This window comes from Delphinapterus leucas, chromosome 10 (genome assembly GCF_059928025.1).
Source record: "Delphinapterus leucas isolate spDelLeu-1000000601 "Yukka" chromosome 10, BTC_Dleu_Yukka2, whole genome shotgun sequence".
NCBI classification, from domain to species: domain Eukaryota; kingdom Metazoa; phylum Chordata; class Mammalia; order Artiodactyla; family Monodontidae; genus Delphinapterus; species Delphinapterus leucas.
In genome coordinates, this window is record NC_143138.1 from 55923241 (window position 1) to 55949193 (window position 25953).

Here is a 25953-nt window from a genome sequence, read left to right on the forward strand (position 1 = left end):
CCACCAAAAGATCTTTGGGGAACTGCAAGTTTATACAGCATGCTTCCTTCTATCAGATCAGGAGAGAGCCCAAGATCTCGCAACTGAAATTTACTTTCAGATCATGATGAAGTTATTGGCTTTCTGTTGACATAAATTACATGGGTACCACAATTCACGAAGCATCATTTTCTCTGTGCTGCATGGATTTTACAATAGCAGCTGGATTTCTCAATGTAATTTTTCTTAAGGTCAAATTTTCTCCTCCTCCAAGTATATTCAGTGATATGAAACTTGTCAGAACAAATCTAGATATATTTTTATGTTCTTGTGTTATTCAATTCCCAGATCCTATCAGGAAGATAGACAAGGAGAAAAACAATATACCATTAACAACAAAATAAATATCTGATGCTGCTCTTTACAGTATCTGTGTAAAACAGAAAGAATACAGCCCAAGGGAAAGAGAGAAATTTCCACTATTTATTCCAAGTACCACTGCTTTCTGGAAACCAATACAGAGTTTCCACTGCAATTTACTTCCAAATTCTAGGACACCATTACTACAGGATACACCCTAGGTTTAATAAGAGCTTTCAAGAGGGAAAGGAAACTATGTTAAGTACTCATCAATTGTAAAATGCATTACAAGATTCAAGAAGAACTACAGTCCTGCAGCCTGTGGAACAAAAACCACATTCACAGAAAGACAGATAAGATGAAAAGGCATAGGGCTATGTACCAGATGAAGAAACAAGATAAAACCCCAGAAAAACAACCAAACAAAGTGGAGATAGGCAACCTTCCAAAAAAAAAATTCAGAATAATGATAGTGAAGATGACCCAGGACCTCAGAAAAAAAATGGAGGCAAAGATCGAGAAGATGCAAGAAATGTTTAACAAATGGGCTTCCCTGGTGGCGCAGTGGTTGAGAGTCCGCCTGCCAATGCAGGGGACGTGGGTTCGTGCCCCAGTCCGGGAGGATCCCACATGCCACGGAGCAGCTGGGCCCGTGAGCCATGGCCGCTGAGCCTGCGCGTCCAGAGCCTGTGCTCCGCAGTGGGAGAGGCCACAGCAGTGAGAGGCCCGCGTACTGCAAAAAAAAAAAAAAGAAAAAGAAATGTTTAACAAAGACCTAGAAGAATTAAAGAACAAACAGAGATGAGCAATACAATAACTGAAATGAAAAATACACCAGAGGAATCAATAGCAGAATAACTGAGGCAGAAGAACAGATAAGTGACTTGGAAGGCAGAATGGCAGAATTCACTGCTGTGGAACAGAATAAAGAAAAAAGAATGAAAAGAAATGAAGACAGCCTAAGAGACCTCTGGACAACATTAAACGCAACAACATTCTCATTATAGGGGTCCCAGAAGAAGGAGAGAGAGAGAAAGGACCCGAGAAAATTTTTGAAGAGATTATAGTCGAAAACTTCCCCAACATGGGAAAGGAAATAGCCACCCAAGTCCGGGAAGCACAGAGAGTCCCATACAGGATAAACGCAAGGAAAAACACGCTGAGACACATAGTAATCAAATTGGCAAAAATTAAAGACAAAGAAAAATTATTGAAAGCAGCAAAGGAAAAACGACAAATAACATACAAGGGAACTCCCATAAGGTTAACAGCTGATTTCTCAGCAGAAACTCTACAAGCCAGAAGGGAATGGCATGATGTACTTAAAGTGATGAAAGGGAAGCACCTACAACCAAGATTACCCAGCAAGGATCTCATTCAGATTCGGTGGAGAAATCAAAAGCTTTACAGACAAGCGAAAGCTAAGAGAATTCAGCACCACCAAACCAGCTCTACAACAAATGCTAAAGGAACTTCTTTAAGTAGGAAACACAAGAGAAGAAAAGGACCTACAAAAACAAAAACAAAACAATTAAGAAAATGGTAATAGGAACATATATATCGATAATTACCTTAAACATGAATGGATTAAGTGCTCCAGTCAAAAGACACAGGCTTGCTGAATGGATACAAAAACAAGACCCATATATATGCTGTCTACAGAGACCCACTTCAGACCTAGGGACACATACAGACTGCAAGTGAGGGGATGGAAAAAGATATTCCATGCAAATGGAAATCAAAAGAGAGCTGGAGTAGCAATACTCATATCAGTTAAAATAGACTTTAAAATAAAGACTGTTACAAGAGACAAGGCAGGACACTACATAATGATCAAGGGATCAATCCAAGAAGAAGATATAACAATTATAAATATATACACACCCAACATAGGAGCACCTCAATACATAAGGCAACTGCTAACAGCTGTAAAAGAGGAAATCGACAGTAACACAGTAATAGTGGGGGACTTCAACACCTCACTTACACCAATGGACAGATCATCCAAACAGAAAATTAATAGGGAAACACAAGCTTTAAATGACACAATAGACCAGATAGACTTAATTGATATTTATAGGACATTCCATCCAAAAACAGCAGATTACACTTTCTTCTCAAGTGCACACAGAACATTCTCCAGGATAGATCACATCTTGGGTCACAAATCAAGCCTCAATAAATTTAAGAAAATTTTTTTAAAAAAGCATTACAATTGGAGAAATGCTAAAATGTGAAAAAGCCATCTTAGAATGAAGAAAAACAGCTAAGGAGATTATATCTCATTGCAACTCAACCATTAGTACTTGACCTAGAGGGATGGCCGTTGTGATCCCACATGGGAACCAAAGGCAAGGTCATAAAACTTGGGATCAAGATACAGAAAAGGGCACGGATATGCTTTTCCAGGTTCCCTAGGCAAAGTGACATGGAGAGAGGAGCCATGCCTTTGGTAATTATGGGGTCAGATCCCAGCTCTGCCATTCACTACCTGTGTAATATGGGTCCTTGGTCTCCTGGTCAGGGGAAATCAGGGACTTCTTCATTCATGCAACAAATATTTATTATGAGCTTAAAATGTTCCAGGCACTGTTCTAGACACTGATGATACCTAAAGGAACAAGATAGAGAAGGTCCCTGCCCTCCTGGAGCTTAGATTCTAGCAGTGGAAGCGGAGGGGGCAGGGCACACAGAGAAGTAGACAAATGAAATAAGATCACTCCACACAGTGCGACATGCACAGAAAGAGATTAAACGGGGATGGGACAGCATCTCAGAGAGGCAGCTTCTCTGAGGAGGGATGCTGGAGGGAAGTCATTCCAGAGAAAGGAAACAGCCAGTAAAGGCCCCAGAGATGCTCGGCATCACTAATTATTAGAGACATGCAAATCAAAACCACACCTCTCAGGATGGCTGTCATGGAAAAGACCACAAGTTACAAATGTTGGTGAAAACGTGGAGAAAAGGGAACCCTCTTACACTGTTGGTGGGAATGTTATCTTGGTATAGCCACTATGGAAAACAGTATGGAGGTTCCTCAAAAAACTAAAAATAGAACTACCATAGGATCCAGCAATCCCACTCCTAGGCGTATATTCGGAAAAGACAAAAAGTCTAATTCGAGAAGATACATGCACCCCAATGATCATAGCAGCACTATTCACAGTAGCCAAGACACAGAGGCAACCTAGTGTCCATCGACAGATGAACAGATAAAGATGTGATACACATAGACAATGGAATATTAATCATAAAAAAGAGGAATATTGCCATTTGCAGCAACATGGATGGACCTAGAGAGAGAGTATCATACTAAGTGAAGTAAATCAGACAGAGAAAGACAAATATATGGTATCATTTATATGTGGAATCTAAAAAATAATACAAATGAACTTATTTACAAAACAGAAACAGACTCACAGACAGAAAACAAAGTTATGGTTACCAAAAGGGAAAGGGGTGGGGGGATAAATTAGAAGTTGGGGCTTAACAGATATGTATCACTATATATATAAAATAAACAATAAGGTCGTACAGTATAGCACAGGGAACTATATTCAGTATCTTGTAATAATCTATAGTGGAAAAGAATCTGATATATATATCTGAATCACTTTGCTGTATGCCTGAAACTAACACTATATTTAAATCAACCATAGTTCAATTTTAAAAAAATAGTCTTTCTTGTTGTGGCTTCTAGGAAAACAGACTCTGATTTATCTCCTAACTCTCTATCCATTCTTCTGCTGGTTTCTTGTCCTCTCCCTGACCCGCTGATATTAATGGGCCCAGATGCTTCCACCCTTTCTCCCTGCAATCTACTCCCAATACAGCAGCCAGAGTTAGTCTTAAAATGTGAGTCAGATCATGTTACTCCTTTGCTTGGGACCCTCCCATGGCTTACTATTTCACTCAGAGTAAGAGTTCTTACAGTCACCCTTGAGGCCCTTTGTGACCTGCCTTCCCTAATCTCTTTGACCCCAGCTGACTCTGCTGCAGCCATTGTCCTCTTTGCTGTTCCTCCCACACATTCAGAATGCTTCTGCCTCAGGGCCTTTGCACTTGCTCTTCTGTCTGCCTGGAATCCTCTTTGTCCAGATATCTCGGGGGTCAGTCTCTGAACTTCAAGTCTTTGCTCAAATGTCACCTTTCAGAGAGACCTTCCCTGACCACTCCTTTTTTTTTTTTTACTTTTTTTTCCACTTTTTTTCCCAAAAGTTTTATTGGGGGAAAACTGCAAAACATTTACAGTACAATGTTTACAGTCACAATTTGTACTGAACTGATTCCCCAAATATATTATAACTCAAGTTCACTTAACCTTGTTACATTTAAATACTTATTTCTCTCAAAGTAGTCCAGAATACATACATACATAGTGCTGCAACTGTACCCACATACAAACTAAAGCTACTGCTCATTCATCTGCTGTCCAGGAAAGCATTCCTGCCTTTCCACATGGAAAAAATATATATATATAGTACAATTTTTGGAATTTTCTGTAATTAAACAAGGCATATTCATGTACTACATACCATTTTTGTACCATTCATGTACTACATACCTCTTCACTTTATTTCTATATTTAAAAATGTGATAAAAATCTTTTCCTTTTGTGCAGTTGAACCCATCCTACATTCAAATTCTCGCAAGCACTAATAGACAGAATACTTATTTGGTTGAGAAAGATTTAAGGCAAGTTCTGGCCCTTCCAAAGACACTGTGAGATTACCCTCCCCCCCATTATTGCTGCATGTCTTTATATGCAGAGTATGTCACAGTAGAACTGGTGGAATAAGCAAACAAAAAAAACATTTTTTGCTGATTTATAAAGATGGAATGAGAAAAGCATGCCACATGTAAGCCTGATTGCAAAGTATGGCTGACCGCTTCATTTTAAATTGCAACACTTCCCCCCATCCTGTTACCTTTTCTCGTTCTTTCTTTTTTAGTAGCCCTTATTACCTCTTAATAATACGATATCATCTACTTACTTGTTACATTTATGCTTTACTGCTTTAATGTCTCTTCCTTCCACCAGAACATAAATTCCACAGAGATGGGGCTCTTTCTGCTTTGTTCACTGATACAATCACTGATACAATCTTTGGATGATTCTAGATACACCCTGGGGTTTCCCCTAAGGGCTCCCCTCTACCTGAAGGGGACTGTTCCCCAGACCCTGGGTGCAGAAGGTCCCTCAGAGTCTACATACCCTGCAGACGATAAGGCTATCTAGGATATAACCTTGGATTTGAAGCAGACAAGGTAGACGTGGGGCTGAGTGGCCCTTTCCCAGCTCTGTGATCTGGAGCAAGTCACTTCAGCTCACTAAGATTCAGTTTCTTCATCTGTACAATGAGGTTAATACTTGTCCCTCCTGCCATGCGGGAGTGTGGTGGGAAGTGACCCAGGGAAATGGCCCACACGTTAGCAGGTGATGACCAAAGGTCTATGTCCATGTGTGCCAACTGACCTTTGGGAAAAAATATTGGTTCTGGGGGAGGATGCATTGTGTTTAAAACTCAGAGATCCTGGGCTTCCCTGGTGGCTCAGTGGTTAAGAATCCGCCTGCCAATGCAGGGGACACGGGTTTGAGCCCTGGTCCGGGAAGATCCCGCATGCCGCAGAGCAAGTAAGCCCGTGAGCCACAACTGCTGAGCCTGTGCTCTAGAGCCCACGAGCCACAACTACCGAAGCCTATGCACCTAGAGCCCGTGCTCCGCAACAAGAGAAGCCACCACAACAAAGAGTAGCCCTCGCTCGCCACAACTAGAGAAAGCCCGCGCGCAGCAACGCAGACCCAACACATCCAAAAATAAATTAATTTAAAAAAAAAAGACAACTCAGAGATTCTGAGAGCATCTGGATGAGGTGGAGGAGGAGTGGGTGTTCCTAAGCGGGCCATATTCACAAGGGTGGAGGAGGGCCATGCATGCCACGGTCATGGGATACTAACATGGGAAAGCCAGGCTTTGAGAGAGTGAATCCCTTCCCAGAAGTCCTCATAGACCTTCTGGTGACTCCAGGACTTCTAACTCCCAGACCAGCACTTTCTCCATCACTCCCATCTTCCTGAAGAGTGATAAATGCAATTATTTTAGTAATACAGTTGACATTTTCAGGTCCAGTTCCTTGGGCTCACAGGATACATCACAGATCGTTGTGCTCCTGTTCAGCAGCATGGTCTGTGTCTGTATCTAGTTTCCAAGAATCTTACCAGAACAGGAAGTAATCCCAGGTTATTGTCCCAACTTTGCCACTCACCTGGGTCCCTGTCCGTCCCATAGCTCTGTGTCTCAGACCACATTTCCCTTTTAACACAGTGGTACAAGTTTATGCCCATTGGATCTTTTATTTTATGATATCTTATTGGCTTTGTCTCGGCTTTATTAGTCTGTAATTTCAGGCTGGGCCCCAGGGGTATTTCTGAAATATAATTGTGTGTTTTGTATGTGGGTGGGTGTGCAGGCATGGTCTGTGGCTTTGAATCTGAATTTTAATTGGTAATAATAATAATTGATAATTAACAATTTGGATTAATAGAATAACATTTTAGTGATAAAAATAATAATAACACTAGTCATCCTTTATTAAGTGATTGGTTTTTGCCAGCCACTAAATTAAATTGAGGTAGGGAGTATTTAGGGGTGAAAAAATTGATCACACAATGTCAGTGACAGAGCCAGGATTCAAGTGCAGGCAGACTGACTCAGGAGTCCATTCTATTCTTTACAAGCAATCACTGCATCTCATATTCTCCCCTCCTCCATTGCCCTTACATCTCTTCAATAATGGTTCCCAGAACTTCCCTGGAGACTCCGTTGGGAGACTCCACGCTCCCAGTGCAGGGGGCCGAGGTTTGATCCCTGGTCCAGGAACTAGATCCCACATGCATGCAGCAACTAAGAGTTCACATGCCACAACTAAGGAGCCAGCGATCGGCAACTAAGGAGCTGGCGAGCCACAACTAAGGAGCCCTTGAGCCGCAACTAAGGAGCCCGCCTGCCGCAACTAAGGAGCCCACCTGCTGCAACTAAGAAGCTGGTGAGCCGCAACTAAGGAGCCCATGAGCCACAACTAAGGAACCCTTCTGCTGCAGCTAAGACCCGACACAACCAAATAAATACATATTTTTTTAAAAAATAAAAATAGTGGTCACCAACTCTTTGCTGCCCCAACTCACCTGGTGGATGAGGCTTCCTACAGAACTCACTTCCTTGGTGAATCTCCAATTTCTAATGCATCCTGCCCAGTTCTCTGCTGCTCACTGATTACGCCTCAGGAGTGACTGCAACAACATCATGGGGACCTCTCCTCTGGGAGAAAGGCCATACTCTGCAGACAAGCAAGAAAGGATTCTCCCACTCTAGCCCCTTCCCCATATCTCCCCACACCCCGATTTCTCACACTTCCTCCCTTGAAGTTTCCCCTTGAGTCAGGCCGAGAAGAGTTCATGAGAGGCTCTGCTGAGAATGTGCTCCTCACCTGGAAGAAGCTATTCTTGCTGGCTCATATCCCACATCCTCCAGGAACCCTCTTGTACAAGGCAGGGTTCTCAGGCTGCCAGCAACAGAAACTGACCCTTAAAAGACCTTATTGAAATAATATGGGGAAGCTCAGAGAATTTACAGAATCTGACATGATAGGCCCCAGAAAGAAGAGGAATTAGGGTACCTAAGGAGTCCAGGTAGCAGGAGTTAGTGGGCAGTTCTTTAAGGATCCTCCATCAGGGTAGGTTTTCTACCCTTATCTTCCTGTGCTCAAGGTCCAAATTCCTTGAAGAAAGAGTATGAATGGCCTGGTTTGGGTCATTTGGTCACACATACCCCTTGGCCATGGCACTTGAAACTCCAAGATTCTATGCAATGCGTTGGGGCAGTTTCCCAAGGATAATCAAGGTGCTCCAACCGGAAGGAGAAGGAAGGGATGCTGAGCAGATGAGACCCTAGACCACAGCCTCCCCTCCTTTCTCTCTAACTTACATCCACATTTCTGTCTTCCCTCACGATGGCCACTCACCCATCAGTCTTGCTTAGGGTTGTTATTTAAACTGCGTGCAATGAAATCATGGTCATAGCCATCGTTGGGCCTTACGTTGTGGCTTTCTCTCTTCTGAGAGGGAAATTTCCTCTCTTAATCTTCCTGTTTCTTACTCAGAGAGCAGAATGTTTGCTTTTAGGGTACCAAACCTAATCTTCCTTAATGGTTTTTGGGGGGGGTCACAGATTCAAGTGTACACAGAAGCCAAGCAGGAAATGTCAATTGTGGCAGACAATAGGGAGTGTTGGGGACTGTGATAAACTGGAGAGCCGAGCCCTGTGTGGCCCAAATCAGACTTTTAAAAAGTACCATATGGGCCAAACAAACCTCATCTGTGAGAGCTCTAAGACCAGTGGACCATCAGTTTATGGCCTCTACCAATCTTTAGGAACAAGCCAGAAAGTTGTGTCAAATTTTCACCCTTCACCCTGCAGCATGGCTCCCCTGAGACCACATGACGGTCTGCTTAAGTGGAGGAAGGGGAGAGGAGGAGATGTCCACTGGAAAACAGAATGTAGGTTAATATCTTCAAATATTATCCACCCAAAAAACCAATTATTCAGCTATATCCACATTTGGCTCAGGTAGAAACTTGTCTTGGGCTAGACTACATAAAATTGCTATAGAGGCACAATTACTGGCTCAAACAAAAGCTGCCTTTGACCATTGAGAGAGGAGAGTCTGGGTCAGAAGGATCAATTTTCTGATGAATCAGTGAACAATTCTGAGTGGAACTAATCAGGTTGGTGTTGTGTCGCCCTTTCTTTATAACCCATGGTTGAGTGATTTGAAATCCAACCACCCTCCTGCGATTTCCCCACCTCCTCTTTTTGCTTTCCTAACATGTATGCAAACACACTGCATATGTATGCACACACAGAGAGAATAAGAGGATGTAGAAAAGTACATGTTAGGGATAAGAAGGCTCAGAGAAATGCTAGAGGCTTCCTGCACAGGACTGGAAACAGAGGTGCAAGAGAATGACGACCAGTGGAAGGAATTCAGCTCTCTGCCTCCAGTGAATCAAGAAGGTCTCGGGGAAACATAGCCCTGGGTAACAAATTAACTCCTCAGCAAGGCAAATTCCTGGAGGATTAAAAGATGGGGAGCATTCCTAGCGAAACGTACAGTTACTGAAGCCAAGGGAATAGGAAGGGTAATCAATTAATTTTTCCCTCAGGATTCCAACTGATGTTCTTCCACAAAGGATTGAGTCCTATCTCCAAAGCCATGTTAGGTCAGGCCTGGATTACCCATCATACTAGTTAAGGTTATATTGGTTTCAGGGAAGAGAAATGGACTTTGGCTGACTTGAACAGAAAGGGGGATTATCGGAAAGCTCCCGGGGTCTTTTGTGAAACCAAAGGGAAGCTGAATAACCACAGCTCAGCAAGGGGAAGACCGTGAGCTCCAGGAGTGCATGGCTGTGTTGACATTGATGGGGCTGTCTCAGTGTGCCTAGGCGCTCGGCTCTTTGGGGAAAGAGGATCTTATGGGCCCTGTGACTTACCTCGGTTTCCCTAGAAGAGGAGGGATGCTGGTGCAAGTGATTTATTGGGGGAGCGCTCTCAGGAGAAACCTGATAGGCAGTGAGGGAAGCAGGATGGAGCAGGAGACAGAGCTGCACGTCTAGCCTCAGGCTGATCCCACCCTGGAATCTGGAGAGTGTACAGCACTGCAGTTACCCCATCTCGAAGCATGGAGCCTGCTTTTGTACCCCCATACCCATCAGTTATTGACTGTGGGCTGCCTCTGGTGGGGGAGGGCATAGTTTCTCAAGCATTTCTGGGCAAGGCAATTCAAGAGAAAGGGCAGCTGTGAGCTGCTAGCAGCCAACATTCACAGCAGCTGGGGGATGGTGCACTGCCCAGGCAAGGGGATCGGGGCAGAGCCTCGACTGCATCCACGGCGCCTGGTATGGGTAAGGTGCCCACCCACGAGCAGTCAGCCGTTGAGAGAGAGAGAGGCGGAAGCTTGAGGTCTAGACGTGGTCAGGGGCTGTTTGAATTTGTGACCCCAGGTCTAAACCCCTTAGGAAGATTTATGTTAGGTGTCTAGGTATGTACCTAGGTATGTACCCAGAAGTGGAATCTGTAGGTTATCGGGTATGAATGTGTTCAGCTTTAGTAGACATTGCCAAAGAGCTTCCCAGAATGATTGTACATTTGATACTGCTTTTAACAACGTGTGAAATTTCTATGTGCCCCACATCCTTACCAGAACTTCGTATTGTCTGTCTCTTTCTCCTTTTTTTAAAATTTTTAAAAATTTTTTGGCTGCACCATGTGGCTTGCGGGATCTTAGTTCCCTGACCAGGGATTGACACGGGCCCTCAACAGTGAGAGCGCGGAGTCTAACCACTGCACTGCCAGGGAATTCCCTGTCTTTCGTTTTAGCTCTTCTGGTAGACATGTAGTATTCTCTCATAGTGGTTTTAATTTGCATCTCTCTGATGACTAAGGAAGTCAAGCACCATTTCATATGACTTTTTCTTATTGACTTATGGGAACTTTTTATATATTCTGTATATGTGTCCTTTGTCAGATATATACCTAACAAATGGTATATGTATATATATATATATAAATAAGATAGGTATAGATATAAATATAGATTTATAGATATACACACATATACACACACATACAAGCACATACACATATATAGAGTTGGAGGAGATACATGTGATTTATATACAAAAATATATGTTATATATTATAATTTTATATTTAATATAAACATCAACATATTTATATTAAATATATTTATTTAAATAAATATTAATAAAATACTTAATACAAATATATTTTTGTATTTATATAATTATATATTACATAAGTTTGATGTATTATATATATAAATCACATATATCTTCTCCCACTCTGTGGCTTGCTTGCATTTCATTTTCATAAAGATATTTTTTAATGAATACGAACACTTAAATTTAATCTAGTTCAATTTATCAATTTTTTTTCCTTTATATTTAGCATTTTCTGTGTCTCACTTAGGAAATCTTTATCCATATCGTGGTCGAATAGATATTCTCCTATTTTTTTCCTAAAAGCTTTACTATTTTATCTTTTAAATTTAGAAACATAATTCATCTGGAATTTATTTTTTGTGTTATGAGTTAGAAATTGAGGTGTTTTTTTCCCACTATGGATAGCCAGTTATTCAGCACCATTTACGGAAAAGACCATCCTTTCCCAAATGGACTACTGTTGGGCAATCTGTCAAAAGCCGATGATAAAATATGTATGAATCTATTTCTGGTCTCTCTGTTCTCTTTCATTGGTTTATATGTTTATACTTGAGCCAGTATCACACCATGTTAATAACTATAGCTCTATACTAAGTCCTAGGGTGACTGACGTGTCTTGGTTTTCCCAGTACGTTTTGGTCCCCACCCAACATTTTTATTGAGATATAACTGACATATAACATTGCATTAGTTTAAGATGTACCACATAGTGATTTGATATATTTAACTTTCTAGGTTTTAAAACTGAAAGTATTGCATCTCAGAAAACTCCTCAGTCCCTGGCAAAGTAGGACAGTTGGCCATCCTAGTAGATGTGATATCTGGTGACCTAGATGCTCCAGCTTTGTTTTTCTTCTTCAAAATTGCCTCAGCTATTCTTCACCTTTTGCATTTCTTTATAAATTTTAGAGTCAGCGTATCAATTTCCACCAAAATAAAAAGTCTTCTGGGATTTTCGTTGGGATTGCGTTAACTTATAGCCAATTTGAGGAAATTGGCTCACATCTTTTGTTATATTTAGTCCTACATATTTAATGTTTTTTGATGCTATTGTAAATAGTACCATTTTTTAAATTTCATTTTATTTTTGTTGTTATTGTGTTGCTGTTACAGAAATAAGATGAAATTTATATTGACGCTCGTCCAGTGACTTTGCTGAATTCACTATTAATTGTAATATTTAATAGATTTTTTGAATAGTATATGTATATAATCACACCTGTAAAAAAATGGTAACTTTTTTCTTTACAACCTTTATGCCTATTATTTCACTTTCTTATCTTACTGTGCTGGCTGAAAAGTTTAGTGCAATGTTGAATGGAAGTGGTGATAGTGGTTACACAATTATATTTTAATTTGATCCTCTAAAAGTTATTGTTCTTTAACTTAAAAAAATTTGTCCTGAGGGTGAGAATTTTAGGTACTGTGGCCAAGGAATAGTTTTATGGCAGGTGGGCCTAATTATGCCCCTCCTTTTATACTAACATGAAATGGAAATACCCCTAACTGACCCCCAACGAGATGACTTATTCACATTTACCCATTTGGTGCTGAAGTTGGGATTAAAGCCTGTGTTTCCTGAGAAGCTCCCTGTGAGCACATCTGCTGGTTTTTGTTTGCCTGGCATCCCATCCTCCTTCTTACCTCCTCTTTCTTCCTTTTTCATTCCAACCATGGAATTCCAGTGAGTTCCCACGCACATCGCTCCATTCCCTGGGCTCCAGGGCCATAAACTGGGCCCATCAATTTATTTCTCCCAAAAATTCAAATAGAAGCCTCCTGAAGTCTTGTGGAAATGCCCTGAGAGCAGATCCAGGGTCTCTTGCTGCTGGTGACCTGGAGCTTACCAGTCTGCTGTCCTTCCAAAGGTCATGATCTCTAGCTCTTCCCTCAGTTTTGGAACTGCTCAAGAATCCTCTTTCCAATGAACTTCCTCTTTCCCTTACTAAAGTCGGTTTCTATTGTATGTTAGAGAATAAATATACTACTCCCAATTCTCTTTACTTTGCTACCAACATTGAGCAAAATGAGAACATATTTTTAAGGATTTAATTGCATTCCATTTGTTTATATTTTACTTATTATATAACTTTTTCTTAATTGACTCAAAACCAGTCATTGTATATTAAAACCATAACTGTGGATTTCTTTTGTTGCATATACATAATTTGAGTCCATATATCCCAGGTTTATTTATCCTGAGATAAAAAAATAACAACATTTTTTTATTTCTGTCCCTTTGAACCCTCTATTCTGGCAATAGGCAAACTTTTCTGTAAAGAGACAGATAGTAAATATTTTAGGCTTTGTGGACCATGTATGTGGTCCCTCTCACAGCTCCTCAACTGCCATTGTAGCCATAGACAGTAGGTAAATGAATGGGTGTGGCTGTGTTCCAATAAATAAATGGACACTGAAATTTGAATTTCATGTAATTTTCATGTGTCATAAAATATTCTTGTTTTGAATTTTTTTTTTTTAAATTTCAAAATGTCAAAAAAGTTCTTAGTTTGCAGGCCATACAAAAATAGGTGGTGGCCAGATTTATGCCATGGGCCATAGTTTGCCAACTCTGTTCTTGTTCCCCAGTTGATTATATATTATTGAATAGAAGAAATATTGATTTATGAAATTGAGATTATAAAATAATAAGCATGATTTATGGAATATGTAGCAACTTATTTGTCTCCTAAATTGATGGGCATGTATTCAAGGATATAACTATAAAATATTAACTGGGCAAGATTTTCTTATTTCCAGGAATTCCTATGTAACATAGGAGAATGCAGAAAGATCATACTATACACTAAATTTCTCTGTAGTTGTTTCTTGACTATCTAGTTTTATAATGTACTAATTAAATATTTATTACTAGCATAGAATCAAAGAAATAAGAGGCTTTAAGATATAAATCAGCTAGGGGTTTCCCTGGTCGCGCAGTGGTTGAGAGTCCGCCTGCCAATGCAGGGGACATGGGTTCGTGCCCCAGTCTGGGAAGATCCCACATGCCGCGGACAACGGGAGAGGCCACAGCAGTGAGAGGCCCGCGTACCGCAAAAAAAAAAAAAAAAAGATATAAATCAGCTAGTCATTTAAGGTCAGAATGATATTTGACCTTTATATCAAATTACATATTTGAATAGCATTTTATAGTTCACAAAAATTATAGTTCCATATATTATCTCTTAAGATCCTCACAACAGCCCTGGAGGTAGAAAGGCAAGGTATTATTATCCTAATTTAAAGAAGGGCGACCTGCCCAAGATTATGCAAGAGACAAGGAAGTGGGAGGAGCACTCTGGTCATGCCACCAAATCATGATCAGAGTCATTTCCATGTAATACAATGATAGAATCATGCAATTCGAGAACTGGGTGATGAGTAAATCCTGCTTCACCAGCTGACAAATGCACAGTGTCTCACCATAGGGATGTCTCTGGTTTGTCAATGCAAGCCCCATACGTCTAGATCAGTTGGGAAACCCAGACCCCCCGCTTCTCTCCTTCTCACTCCACTCCTTCCCCTGTGTCTAGGAATCACAGCCATCACAACCAGGGCTGATTGCTCTGGAAGTTGTTACCCTAGTGCTGTAGCAGCTGGGAGCCTGGCGTCACTGCTGACTCTGGAACATTCCATAGCTATGCCCTTGGAAAGCAATGATCTTGTCAACATCCACTGCTGCCCACAGGATTTGAGCACACTGTCCTTATACCTCTTACGTATGCCCCAGTCTAAGATAATCACACCACAACTCAGACCCCAGCCCCAGGTGTCAGGGAGGGCTTCAGCTACCACTCCTTTGATCACCTGTGGATACACAGGCTGTCCAAAAGAAATGATTTGGATTGAGCTTCTTGTCCTCACTGTGGCCGTTACTGGTGCATTTCCCCTCAGGGGTTCCACAAAAAAGAAAGGAAGATGCTCCTTTCCTCAGGCTTACACATTTAGACAAGTGCACCCATACTAACTGGCTCAGGGATCCCAATATTATAGTTTTTTGGATTCATTCACTCAGTCTCTTCCCCAGGTAACAAGTCAGGTGCAGAAGTAAGCTGCCCTAAAGCCTTTATATATGTATGTATGTATGTATGTATTGATTTAAATTTTGACTTCCTATTATGGCAAATTTAAAACACACACGTAAAATAGAGAATATAGTATTATATCCCATCTCCAGCATATGCGCATCACTCAGCTTTAACACCTATCAACCCTCGCCTAATCTTGTTTCATCTGTCCTGCCATTTCCCCCCTTCCCTCTAGAGTATCTTAATGGCAGTCCTGGAGATCATAGAATTTCACCCTTAAATTATTCATTATATGTCTATAATAGACAAAAGACTGTTTTCAAAAACATAACCACTGTATGCTGTGACACAATGTCATTATGACCCTGACAAAATTATTAACCTTTAAATTAATAATAATTCCTTAATATCATCTATTATCCAGTCTTTGGTCAAATTTCCCCATTGTCTCAAAAACGTCTGTTTATAATTGATCGGTCAAATCAGGATCCACATACTGTATTTGGTTGTTAGGTGTCTTAAATCTCTTTTAATTTATTAAGGTAATTTCTTTGTTGAAGAAATCCTCTCATTTGCCCAGTAGAACTTTCCACATTCTGGGGTTAACTGATTGCATCTTCTTGGTGTTGTTTGACACTTTCCTATATTGTTCATTCTCCCTTCTCTCCATAAATTGATAGTTACATTTACAGGCTTGATTGGATTCAAACTCAAAATATTTTGGGGAGTGGCAAAAATACCTCATAGGTGATTCAGTATATTTTCGATTGCACCACCTTAGGACGTGTAGATGTATGGTTGTTCAACTCTTAGTGATGTTACAGTTGATCAGTGGGTCCAGGTGTTATAAGCCCAATCCATCCATATAACTCTATCCATCAGTCTTTCACTTAATGGGTTTAGCAGCCATCGATGATTGTCATTTAAATCTGATATTTTTTTTGAGTCTCCGAAATGATGAGTTTTTAAATCATTCCTTTTACATTTATTAGTTGGAAATATTTCATACAAAAGGACTTTTCCTTAACAACTCTTTGGCTACCCTAAAATACAATTTGTACAAGAAAGGCAGAATAAATGTTTTATTTACCAATTACCATTAATGTATAATTTAGCAACTTACTGTAACAACTTATAGGTAACTTGTAAGTTCTTTCTTTTCTTAATATCACTATAAACTTGTGGATGTTAACATCATTGATGTGATAAATGATTTAGAAAAGTTCTGTAGGCAATGGTGGACCACCAAAGGCAGTTCCCAACTTTCAAATGTAAAGCACACCTGCAAATGTATCTAACAATCAAACAATAAACTTCCTTGGTTTAGGAGGAATCCTTTCCTACAGAGCTAAAAAGTAAGATCGAAATCTCTAAACATAGCTAAACTTTTAGCTATGACATTGAACAATGAATATTTCCAAGATTCTGCTTGGTCTCTGATTTTCTTCTTTCCTTCACTCTGTCTACAGACCTTCATTTCATGAATGTCTCATCGTCTGGTTGAGGCTAGACACTCACTGCTTCTGGCACACTTAAGGATTTCATCTTTACATCATTCACACTACACTTACAAGATCTACATTTCCTATAACTAGTATTTGTACTTTCATTTTTATAAAATAAGAGCAAGTAAATACTCGAATAATTTTTTCTTTTTTTTTAATTGAAGTGTAGTTGATTTACTATGTTGTATTAGTTTCAGCACAGTGATTCAGTTATATATATATATTCTTTTTCAGATTCTTTTCCCTTATAGGTTAATACAAAATATTGAGTATAGTTCCCTGTGCTATACACTAGGTCCTTGTTGGTTATCGATTTTATACAAAGTAGTGTGTATATGTTAATCCCAGCCTCCTAATTTATCCCTCCTTTCCCTTTGGTAACCACAAGTTTGTTATCTATGTGTGTGAATACTCAAATAATTGAACGCTGCTCTAATAATTGAAAACTAGCATGTGGACAGCAGTGGGGATGAGGCTCAGACTGAAGCATGGACCAGCAGTGAGTGGCACCATGGGAGAGTTCAACGTGCTTGTCAGCTGATGTGCCAAGGCCAGAATTTATTCTGTAAAAGGAGGGTTGAGTATTTTGGTGGGGAGTGCATGAAACTGCTATTGAATATGACACACTGGGTTTGCTGTCAGCTTACTCATTATATCTCCACTAGACAGTCAGTTAGTTAGTTAGTTAGTTCTAGGAGGGCAGGAGCCGCACTTGTATTGTTCATTTACTCCCAAGCATCCACGACATGCTTTTTTGTTTTAAATGAAAGAATAAATGATGTATGCGAAGCAAGAGAAAAATCTACAATGGTTTTGAGCAGTGAGAATCATAATTAGATCTATTTTTCAGTTGTATCTGTTGCATATTTTTGACTCGGGGGTATTGGTATTATAAACTCTTTTCTTTAAAAATTAATTTATCTGGGACTTCCCTGGCAGTCCAGTAGTTAAGACTTTACCTTCCAATGCAGGGGGTGCGGGTTTGATCCCTGGTCAGGGAGCTAAGATCCCACGTGCCTCTGGGCCAAAAGAACAAAAAAAACATAAAACAGAAGCAATATTGTAACAAACTCAATAAAGACTTTAAAAATGGTCCACATCAAGAAAAAATCTTTAAACATTAATTTATCTGAGACAGATGTAGTACATTTCATCTAGGAATATTTTGAAAAGTAAACAATCAAGTCAAATCACTGATAATTTCATTTCTTAAGGTTAACATTTGGGTATCTCATCCTGTAATTCTCTATGTATAATATTAAGAATACTGGAATCATCCAGAACATATTGTTCAGTAACCTACTTTTAACATTTAAATACATGGTTAACACTATCCTATGTTACCTTTTCCTGCAATAGAAAATTTAAAAGTAACCAGACCTGGGCGTCCCTGGTGGCGCAGTGGTTAAGAATCACCTGCCAATGCAGGGATTTGGCAGGGACACGGGTTCAAGCCCTGGTCCGGGAAGATCCCACATGCCGTGGAGCAACTAAGCCCGTGCGCCACAAGTATTGAGCCTGCACTCTAGAGCCCTCAAGCCACAACTACTGAGCCCATGTGCTACAACTACTGAAGCCCGTGCACCTAGAGCCCGTGCTCCGCAACAAGAGAAGTCACTGCAATGAGAAGCCCGTGCAGCACAACGAAGAGTAGCCCCCGCTCACCACAACCAGAGAAAGCCTGCGCACAGAACGAAGACCCAGTGCAGTCAAAAATAAATAAATAAAATAAATTTAAAAGTAACCAGACCCAAATCCAATTTCTAAACATGAAATTCTGATGAACAGGACCACAGAGCAGTGATTCTGATCAGAATTGTGCTTGTTAATAAAAGCAGACTATTCCGTGGCACACACAGCTCCAGGATGTGAGATTAACTTCAACAACCATTCATTTAGATTTGGTTTGATTTTCGGCCAGTCTTATGACCAACTTGAAGCAGGTCCTAGGACAGAGAATGTTATGTTTGGTGTCCAGGGAAGCAGCAAAGTAGAGGAGCCACCCCAAATTCCAGACGAATAGATAGAGTCAACATTCTCTTTATAGCAAAGTTATCCATTTACTGCAGCAAAATTTAAACTAAAATGTTAAAAATGCCACGTAAATTAGGTCAGACATCTTGTGGGGAAAGTAACCTGTTAGTATAGAAAGGAATGGAAACGGTGAACCTGAAAAGAAGCTGAAAAGACATATCTGTAGATACATTTTGCTTTCAAGATTCTACACTATGTAAATGTCCTTCTAGAAGATGAATTTGGGCTGATTCATTGTCACTTGCTTCTGCAGTGGTTTTCCAGGCACCTTAGCTAGCAGCCACCCTGCCTGCAGGCTGTTGAAGGCAAAAAAATATGTTTCAGGCAGACTGACAATAGGAAATAATTGTAGGACAAGAAACTACCTGCAATACCTAGGTGGGAGTATCCTGGAAAGTGTTGTGCTGAAATATTGACCCTTCCAGCTGGTTAACTTTGAGGTTCATGCATTTACTTTTGGTGAGGTTCACTCAGCAATAACAAGTGAATATATGACAGCCTAATGATTCATGGGGAAATAAAGTATTGCATACAGAATCGGAAAAGATTCAACATGAGTGCATGGCATTACTAACTTCTTTTAAAAGCATAAGGAAGGAACAATGTTTAGGCCTTTTGAGTTACCAGGTGTAGAATGCATTGTTTTTTGACATCACTATCCAGTTCCTTATTTTGGTGACAGTGACCCATTTTTTTTCCCAGGGAACCACTCCTCTTCTATAGTCCATGCTCTTTGGGTGAACCAGAGGTGAAGCATATGACTCATATTTGGCCAATCACAGCACAGAATTTTCCTAGCTCAGTAATTTGTTAAGGGATGGGCAGTTAACCAGGTTGGTTCAATTAGTGAATCCAGGACTACTGGGAAGGATCTCTTTCTTGCTGAACTTGGACTGGGGTGGAGGTACACTTTGAAGTTGTTGGGAACTGTCTTGCTATCACATGAAGTTTGAGTATAAAGCTAATACGGAGGAGGGCTGAGCCTTTTTTTTTTTTTCCCCAAGAGGGCGCTCTCTTATTCCTCCAAAGTGATATGGGCGTGAGGGCAAAAGACTGAAAATTCTAAGTCTACCCTTATTTTCGTAAGTGTAAACTTACGAAGCTACAAGTGTCCAAATTAAATATTTGTAAGAAAATTGATGCTTTATGATAACAAACTCTACATTCCAATAATTTATTACATGAGCATTGTAAAATGTCTTTGTGATATGGCATTGTGAAGTGTGTAAAAGAAAATAGATCTTTTCTCAAGAAATGTATACTCTGTTTAGATAAGACCAACGTTAAAGCACAAAACCCTTTAGAATGCAAGTGCAGAGCAGATAGTGATGCATATAAATATTCTGAATGTAATATAAAGTAACTGGTAACTACAAACAAAACTAGCCTCGAGGGCTTCCCTGGTGGCGCAGTGGTTGAGAGTCCGCCTGCCGATGCAGGGGACACCGGTTCGTGCCCCGGTCCGGGAGGATCCCACATGCCGCGGAGCGGCTGGGCCCGTGAGCCATGGCCGCTGAGCCTGCGCGTCCGGAGCCTGTGCTCCGCAACGGGAGAGGCCACAACAGTGAGAGGCCCGCGTGCCGCAAAAAAAAAAAAAAAAAAAAAAAAAAAGATCCTGTTGTGTTCCTGTGTTACTAGTGCCTAACTGGGGGCCTGGTATACAGTAGATGAGTAACTTTGCTAAATGAGCTGTAATATGAAGAATGTTTGATTACTCATTTACAATGTATATACAATGCAGAAGAGCCATCACTTGATTATCTGTGATTAGGCATTTATACATAACTGATACCTTCACGAATTTCCAAATTCTCCCTTCTCATCAAACTTTCCTCATCACTAAGTCTGAAGAAAGTAACTTACACTTCTCTTTCCTTCGTTTGCTCTCTGGTGGAGTAAAGGATGAGCTGCTCTGGCTAGGAGAATCCATATGGAGCTAGAATTAGCCGTAAGTGAGATCTGGCTTCCAAACCAACAGACCACAGCATTCTCATTCGGATAGTTAGATGTTTACAAACTTTTTTCTTTCTTTTCCCAGTCAAATGAGGACCTATGCATTCTTTGTTTTTTTTTTTTTTTTTTGCGGTACGCGGGCCCCTCACCGCTGTGGCCCCTCCCGTTGCGAAGCACAGGCTCCGGACGCGCAGGCTCAGCAGCCAGGGCTCACGGGCCCAGCGGCTCCACGGCATGTGGGATCTTCCCGGACCGGGACACGAACCCGTGTCCCCTGCATCGGCAGGCGGACTCTCAACCACTGCGCCACCAGGGAAGCCCTGCATTCTTTTACTTTAATAGCAATCTCTTTGAAAACATTTCAGTGGTCAGAGGATGTATTAAAACACACATACGCAGGTTGTATAAATTTATAGGTTTATTAGGGCAGGAAGACATGGAACAATATAAGCAGAAAAAACAAAAATCTTACAAATAAATCACTTTTAAGTGTGTTGACCCACAGAATTTTTTAGTAAACTTGTAATTCCAGACGAGTATTGTGGCAAGCTTATTGATATTGCCGTCTGCTAATTAAGGAAAGGGAGAAGCGCCAGATATAACAGAAATGAATTGTTGCAAAGTGGTAATTTTCTGATATGATGAAACACAAAAAGAAACTAAAAATCTAAAGATAGCAAGATGTCAGTTTCTTAGTTTTAATAATGTATTATAGGTTATGTAAGATGCTGCCAACGGGGGAAACTGGGTAAAGAGTACACAGGACTTGTCTGTACTATTTTTGTAACTTCTTGTGAGTCTATAGTTATTCCCCTCCCCCACCCCCAAAAATAGGAAAGCAAGAAAAAAATAGGAAATCTAGATAAGAAATAATGTTTGGAAAGAGAGCTTAAAGCAAATATACATAGTCAGCAGTCACAGACTGTTGCTTTGCTAGGTTTCCATAGGTTTGTAAGGAGTCAACCAAAATTTAAAAAATTCTTTCAAAGTATGCTACATATACACTTTACTAATAAAAATACTGGGCTCTGAAAAGTAGCATCCTATTTTTAATGTTTGAACTAATGTTTTCCAGAGATGTGTGTAGAGTGAAACATAGTATTGTGTTTGCAAAAGTCAATTTTGTGAAAGCCACAAAAATGAGTGTTTGCTCTTGAGAAAGGAAAATTTGTATTTCTTGACATCATCAAAGAAAAATGTGAAGGATCTGATATGAAATGAACAAAAATGTACAGATCCTACCACCTCATTGCTCAAAACCATATAAACACTTTAAAAATTTTCCTTCATCTATTAATATGTCCCTAGAGCGGACAGCCCACACAGACCTGGGGGCATTCACATGTCAGAATTATTCCATAAAGATTTGGGAACACATATTTTTGGCAGAGAGAATGTGCAGAGAAAGACTGCTGTGAAACAGTTCAGAGTGATGCATTTAGTCAGGATCCCCTTGCAATGACAAAATGTTAGTGTCATACTTTATAACATTCTTAGGAGCCTTTAAAAGACACATGCCATCATGAACTTTTTTTTTTTTTTTTCCGGTACGCGGGCCTCTCACTGTTGTGGCCTCTCCCATTGCAGAGCACAGGCTCTGGACGTGCAGGCTCAGTGGCCATGGCTCACGGGCCTAGCTGCTCCGCGGCATGTGGGATCCTCCCAGACCGGGGCACGAACCCGTGTCCCCTGCGTCGGCAGGCGGACTCTCAACCACTGCGCCACCAGGGAAGCCCATGAACTTCTTTTTAATATTTATTTATTTGGACGCGCCAGGTCTTAGTTGCGGCATGCAGGATCTTTAGTTGCTGCATGTGGGATCTAGATCCCTGACCAGGGATCGAACCCAGGCCCCCTGCATTGGGAGTGCGGAGTCTTAGCCACTGGACCACCAGGGAAGTCCCCACTGTGAACTTTAAAACAAGTGGAATAGTTTTTTTGGCAACAGATGGCAAATATCCTATAGTGGGAGAAGTAAAAATACAGAGAAGTTCCAAAATTGCCTCATACCACTCTACCTTAAAGTATACTCTCATAATAAAGTTATAAGAGCAATATAGAAATTTGCTTGGCCGTACACTTCATTTATGTTTCCTTTTTAAATATTAAAGTACAGCAATATAGCATAAAGTAAAAGGGGAATTAGGGCCAGAAAGACTAGAGTTTCAAATTCTGACTCTCAGCTACTAGTTTTGTTACCTTAGGCAAGTCATAATTGCTCTGAATCTCAATGTCTTTGTTACTAAAATGGGTATAATAATCCCCATATCTCAAGGCTGGTCCTAGTACTGAAAGGGATAATATATTTAATAGCTTAGTACAATGCTGTGCAAATAGTAGGTAGTCAATAAGTGTGAGCTTCCTCCCAGTTTTCCCAGAAGATATGGCAAAACCTTTCTTTGTTAGTTTGCTATGAGCCAAAACAAGTGGCTAAAGAGTAAGATTTTAAAAAGCAAGAGCATCTAATCCTAATATTACCCAATCTTTCCATTAATTATGCAGTTATATAAACTTAAATATTTAATAAACATTATTGGATTTATTGGTATTATTCAGGTGCCTGAATAGGTTCTCTCTTGAAAGTCCGCTTTTTATTTTATCTTTAACTGATTTAGCAAAAATATGTCATTAATTCTTTTATTCAGATCATAACATAGTATGATCTTTTGGGAATATTAAGCCCCTATTGATCCCAGGTGAAAACCATAGTTTCAGTGTTTGCTCACAGGTCTGAGAAAAATAGTGACATGGAAAGAGAAAGTGCGAGGTTAGAGATTTTGTCTTTCAAGGCTGATGGTATGATAATTCTCCTGTGGTGAAGCCACCTGTTGATGTCTTACTGCCTAGAGACCAAAGTTCCCTAATTCATGCCTCCCTTGCAGTGCCATACTCCAGCCGTCATGAACTCTAAAGGGAGAGCAAGCCTTCTGAAATCGCAGGGGTGGGCAGCAGAGAAACAGCCCTTGGAAGGCATTAGAGCCAGGTTCTTAACATGGAATTGTGGGCTTATTCAGGGGGTTCTGGAACCTACAGTCCCTGGATGTAAAGTGGTGTCGAAGTGTATTTCGTGCCTTCTTCCCAGGAGGCTGTTCAACTACCGCTTCCCTCTAGAGGTTTTCTCCAACCAACCCATCCTGCCAGAGGTCTCGCCCACAAAATCTCTCATCACCTTTGTGTATTTCCTGCGAAGCCGCACCGCAATCTGTCATTGCCTTGTTTGCTTAAATCCGTCTACCCTACTAGAAAATGAGCTTCCCAAAGCGCAGGACCCGGTCTTTCTCCAGGGCCTTGAACCTGGTGGATCTCGAGAGAGACTTCCGGAATGAAGGACAGGTCCGTGTCCATCAGATATTTAACGGACTCTATATTTTTCCCCCCTCGCCCCCAGCATTCTTCTACGGAAATCATTTCAAAATCATTCATTTTGGAAATAAGGCTTTCAGCATTTCGACCACACCCACCCACCTTCGTTCCTACCGTTAGAACTGACACCCGGGCCCACTCACCCAAGCCCACTAGGCCGGACAGTTTGGAGGTGACCAGGGCAGGGGCTGCCTCGAACGGGCACGCGCATCAATTCACATTCCCGGACCCGGTCCTGGGTCGGAGGGGTTGGGTGGGCCCCGCGGGCCCGGAGGAGCCACCTCGGGAGGCCGCCCGGGCCTCCACCTTACCCGCGGTCCCAAACCTCTTCCCCACAGGTGGTGCGCAGCCGGCGGCTGGGGGACAAGCCCGTCCCGCAGCGCGCGCCACCGCGACCACAACTGCTTCCGGGTGAGCGGGTCATAGACACTGTGGCCCCGCCCCTCCTCCGCCTCCGCCGCCCGCCGCTCGGGCTGCGGCTCCTCCTGGGGGCCGGTTCCCGCTGTCTCAGCCGCGGCGCCTAGGGACATCGGCGTGACTGACCGACCGGCTGCCGCGCCGGGAGCCGCCGCATCCAGCCCGGCCCGCCTGGCCGGGGACCCAGGACCCAGTCCGCCCTCCGCGCCCCTCGCCCTTCGCCCCGGCGAGCTCCCGGCCGGCGAGCTGCGCTCCGGCCCTTCCCGGGCGGCGTCGCAGCCATAGCCCGCGCCCGGAGACAGGTAAGGGCCGCTCCTCCCGCCGGCCTGGAGGGGAGCGGAGAGCGGGGCCGTCTTCCCGGCCTCTGCAGCCCGGCGAGGTCCGCGCCGCCGCGGACTCCTGCTAGGGGCCGGGCCCCCAGGCGGGCCCCGGGGTCGAGGTTGCCCCCTGCCTGCGGCGTCCTCGGGCTTCACGCCGGGTCTCGAACGCGCAGCCTCGGTCCGCGAGCGGGGACGGCGTTACTCCCATTGTGGGAGAAATGAACTCGGGCCGCTGTCTCTCCGCTTCGAGTGCTCGGGGCTCCTTCTCCTGCTCCCCGGACGCGGCACTCCCTCGGTTCTGTACCCGTCCGGCCACCCCGGGGAAGGGTGTCAGGCCGGTGGAGGGCGTAGCGCTTTTGTGGGATTTTTTTTCTTCCTCCTTGACCCGAACTGAAGCGCGGGCATAACAGGCGCTTGTTAGGAGTGTCAGGGTTAATGCTTGACTAATGCGAGGTGTTATTCACACCCAGATTGTTAAGCTATATAGCTCCAGCCAGGCCTGCTTCTCGTGCCCGTGGATATCCCGCAGGAAGCCAGAGAACCTAAGGAAACCTGTGTCTTTTTCTTTCTTCGAGGGGACGGAAAAGTGCAAGTGTTTGCTCTACTTTTTCCACCGTGGGAGATACAAATATAAGGCTGCGGAGACCTGGCCAGGGAAATATTGCATCCTAAACTGTAACTCTTTGTAGCGTATTTTCTTTGAGTTTCCATTTAATGACTCAGCATTTCTGCCCGAAAAAGAAAAGCTGCAGCGTAGGTTCATTGATTAAAAGATAATATGTAAGGATAACAGTGCCCGTTACTTTTTTATGGCATCACAATGGGAAGAGAATGTGGATACAGTAATGGAACCACAGAGATGGAGAGCAGGGTGTGGATGGATCAGTTCTTAATTAGTGTTTAAAATAACATTGTTTCAAGGTAAAATGTTTATTTGGGGGATGCTTCTGTATGAAGAGGTGCAATTGTTGGAAAAGGCAAAGTGTTGCAGGTAAGGGTTAGTTGGCAGGAACTTGGCGTTTGCTGTGGTTTGAAGGTCTTGCAGAATTAACCGTTTAACAAACATCATGCTCTGTTTAACACATGTAGGGATGATGACCCAGTATTATACTCATGTAGAATAAGAATTTCGGAAAGTGTGATTCATTTAGGAAGTTAGGTCACTGGCTTTGTGAATCATTGATATGGAT

General features: G+C 41.9%; 1 protein-coding gene and 1 pseudogene across 7 annotated transcripts in view; one reads left to right on the plus strand and one right to left on the minus strand.

Annotated features, from left to right (window-relative positions):
* Nucleotides 1–11268: 11268 nt before the first annotated feature.
* On the minus strand, nt 11269–25551 carry LOC149748239 (uncharacterized; annotated as a pseudogene).
* Nucleotides 24633–25953, plus strand: part of LRRFIP2 (LRR binding FLII interacting protein 2) — a 118933-nt gene continuing 117612 nt past the window's right edge. For 6 of the 7 annotated variants that reach the window (XM_089919019.1, XM_089919012.1, XM_089919014.1 and 3 more), the window contains exon 1: nt 24659–24745. The gene's annotated coding sequence lies outside the window, so the exon portion shown is untranslated. Of the gene's footprint in view, nt 24746–25953 lie in introns of all 7 variants that reach the window. The other variant, XM_089919013.1, reaches the window with a different exon arrangement.